Source organism: Papio anubis, chromosome 11 (genome assembly GCF_008728515.1).
Source record: "Papio anubis isolate 15944 chromosome 11, Panubis1.0, whole genome shotgun sequence".
Lineage (NCBI taxonomy): Eukaryota > Metazoa > Chordata > Mammalia > Primates > Cercopithecidae > Papio > Papio anubis.
The window spans coordinates 43,899,736-43,903,878 of NC_044986.1; positions in this window are offsets into that span (position 1 = coordinate 43,899,736).

The following is a 4,143-nucleotide window of genomic DNA, read 5'->3' on the forward strand; positions in this document are numbered from 1 at the left end:
TTCTTTTTGGAACTGAAATGTAATTCTTAAAGTGTCTACCTTGCTAAGTCAAAATAATAATAAGATATCAAGGCAGGTCAATGGGAAACTTTAGCTTGCTCCTTCGCCTTCCTTCTCCCATCTCCTCCACTCCTCCACATACTCACTTTCAGCTTCAGAAAACAGAACCATGGGCAATACAAAATATTATCGGAAAAACCCATTAGGTGTCACACAAGAAAATAATCTGTGTAAGTCCAGCTACCTGGATGCAGGAACCATGAACACTGTTCTCCTTCGGGACTCCCCTGAGGTGTGTGGGGTGTAGAGTTAACTGTCAGCTTAGAATACTGCTTCATCAGGTGCGTATGTCTGCCCATTGACTCAAAAGCTCGTGTTTATTTAAAAACATGCACTGAACTGATATAAGACGTTTGACACTATGCTGCAAAGATGAAATAAGAGGTGTCCTGAGTTCATGGAGCTCCCATCATAATGGAGGAAATGGAATCACACAACTAAAAGGCCCGGCACAATGCAAGAAGAGTCAACGATGTGCCTGGAAGTTATTTTTGAAGTGAATGTTCAGTCCCCCTGAATTCAAAACAGGCAGGGGAAGTTTTCTTTAATACTAACTTACATAGAAACACTCTTAACATCCAAATTTAAGGATTATCACTTCATCTAAATGACAAAATATTACACTGTTTAAGTATTTTTAATTTCATACATATTTTTACATATACACACACACATATGTTATCCAAGAATATAAGGAACTAACCTGGATAACACAATGAGACCACATCTCTACAAAAAAAAATATTTAAAAATTAGTCTGGCATAGTGATGTCCACCTGCAGTCCCAGCTACTCTAGGGGACAGAGGCGGGAGGATCACTTGAGCCAAGGACGTTGAGGCTACCATGAGCTGTGATCACACCACTGTACTCTAGCCTGGGCAATAAAGCAAGACCCTGTCTCAAAAAAAAAAAAAAAAAAAAAAGAAGAAGAAAAGAAAAAGAAATACATATATATATGTGTATATATACACACACACATATATATAGCTAAGATTATAACAGGATAAAAATGGCATATATATGCAGTTTATATATAAAATACCAATATGAATCCAATAATAAATTTATAGCGTGAACTCTTACAACCCAGGGGGATGACTTCCCTTCCCCAATTTTCCAGATATAGTGGATTCACTCCCATAATTCCACCACAGTTTGGGAGATCCCAAACCCTGCCCCAAGATTTCTGCACTTTCCCACGGGTTTCAGTGCTCACCACCTCCTGAGCTCCTGCTTCCTTGACACATTTATGCTGCTTACATTGACCTAGACTCAACATTAACGCCTCTTCACAGCACCCCAAAAATATCCACTCATGAAATGCCACAAATGCCTCCCCTGTGTCACCAGCTACCTCGGACTCCCTTTTTCCAGAGGACACCAAGCCCCATGCCTGCTTTCTCTTCTTCCTGTACCAAGGGACAGTATGTTGTCCCATCCTAAAGCCGGAAAATGTATCAGCTTATCTTTATCAAAAAGAAAAAAGGGGAAGAAAAGGAATTTCACCCCAAAAGGAATTCTGATGCCAGCTTTTACTTAAAAAAATTTTTTTTTAATTAAAAAATTAAAAGATAAAACACTCATTACACACGAAAATACTGTTTTTCGTGTGTAAAAGGAATTCCAGTACTTAGGGACTGCAGTTTTTTTTTCTTTGTGGTTTTTTGTAGTTTCCCAATTTTCCATGTATTCTTTTGCAAATCAAAAACACAATGGAAATGGTGTTGGTGAAAGCCCTCCCTCTCGAGGGTGAAGGGCGGGCCGCCCACCACAGCCCGGCTCAGGTGGGGCCGGGAGTCTGCCCGGCGCGCCCTCTAGTGGCAATGCCTGGTGAGTGCGCCTCCTGCTCCTATAGAGTGTGCAAAAGCTGCCCTTGGGAAGGTCACCTGCATCCCCATCCTGTAAAGCCAATGACCTTTTCTCGGGCCCATCATTCTCAGCTTGGCTCTGCTGACAGTAAACAGGGCAGAACCAGATGTCTCAGGCCTTGTCTTAGCGACCAGAAGGGTGCAGAGCGTGAACTCTCTGTACCCTCCCTGGAAATCCGGGCAGCTACTGTGTACTGCTGCCCCTCCTCATCACAGCTGCTTAATTGTTTCAACAGAGCAGTTTGCCTGTTTGGGGCTACAGATTAAAAGGTCTTGTTTCAGTTTGTGTGTTTCTTACATTTCAATTCAATTTGTGACAGTAATCCTTTTTAGGATTCCCTAGCTCGGACACCTCGCTGTTTCCTAAAGTGAACAGCGCAGCCTCAAGCCTCCCTGCCATTCACTTAGCAGCCAAAGGGAGCCCCCAGTTACTGAGGATATCAGTTGCGTATACACTCACTCTAGCATTCGGACTGGGAGAAATAGTGTTTTAGTCCGATGTCACACTGTTCTAAAGAACACCTGAGACTGGGTAATTTATAAAGAAAAAAGATTTAATTGACTCACAGTTCCACATGACCGGGAGGACTCAGGACACTTACCATCATGGCAGAAGATGAAGGGAAAGCAGGCACCTTCCTCACAAGGCAGCAGGAGAGAGAGCTCAAGGGAAACTGACTTTTTTAAACCATATCTTATGAGAACTCCCTATCAGGAAGCCTGGGGGAAACCACCCCCATGATCCAATCACCTCCCACCAGGCCCCTCCCTCTATACATGGGGATTACAATTTGAGATGAGATTTGGGTGGGGACACAGAGCCAAACCATATCAAATAGTTCACCTGGTGAGTTATGCTTTGGGAAGACCCCTCTCCTCTCCCCACTGTCCAGGGGACTTCCTTCCTGTGCTCACTGTTGGCCTCCAGAGAGTACCCTTCTCTTCTCTTAACTTTCTTTTCCCTCACCAAAGTCTCCTAAGTCTGCTGTCTTCAATTTCACAGTTCGCTTCAACCCTTCTGTCGCATTTGTCTCTCTGCTCCAACGTGGGATTGGAGGGAACTTACTTACCATTCCCCAAACACTCCCTGACTTTTCTGGGCTTTGGACCTGGTTTTCTCCAGACTTCACCCTGCCCTTAAACCAGCACACTGAAAAAGCTTCCACTCTTGTCTGGCTGCAGGACTCAACCCATACTCCTTTAATGAAGGTTGCCTCCCGCAGTTCCAGGGCCAGTCACTTGGTGATATCCTGATGACATCTTCAAGGTCTTCTCACAGCTCATCTGCCCAAAGGTACCCCCACTCCGGTAGTCTCTTGCTCCCCTAAATTTCCTGCTGCTAGTAAATCCCCACAGGAATTACTGTCCATCCTCAGGAGTCTGGGCCTTATTGCTCTTGGCAATAATAACAGCACCATTTCTGAGAGTTTTTTCTGTGCTAGCTGTGCTTATTGTCTGGATGCTTTTCATGACTTAGCTCTTTCATCTTCACATCAACCTAGGAGCAGACACAGGCAGGTGAGGGGCCAGGCCCCAGTGCCTCACCACAGGGAACCTGTGCTTTTCTGAAGCACCTTCCTCAGACTTCATGAGGTCCCTACAAGTGCCTAGAACCTGCTGGGCTGGCAGTGCCTTTACATAAGCATGGGGTCAACCAGGTGCCATGACACCAGAGCTGCATTTCTTATTCCAGGGCCATTGGCCAGGCTCTGCTTCATGAAGAGTGGCCTATTGAACAAATCCTTCTCACTGCCTAGAGCTATACTTCTTTTGCAGGATGTTGTAGGATTGGGCCCCCAGAATGGTGCTTGCATGCTCGCTTAGGGAGACTCATATTGTTTATGTAGATGGGGGCCCACAGTAATATTTGCCTGGGGCCTGCACAGCCTCGGTCTGATCCTACCTCTCAGGCAAGTGTTGTCATGACTGCCATTTCATAGATAAGAAATTAGAGGCATAACGAAGTTAAGATACCTTTACCAAAGTTTCTTTGGGAACTAAGATTTGAATGTAATTTATTTGACTCCAGAGCCCAAGCTCTTAGCCATCACATGACACGTCCTTCCTGGGTTTTTTTTTTTTCCCCCTTCTGTCCTTTTTGATTTCAGTGTAAGTTTTATCTTCCCAATACCCCTAAGGGTGTATGTGTTGGAGTCCTCAGTTCCTCTGCCTAGCACAGAGGAAATCAGTATCTGCAGGACTGGATTAAAAAGG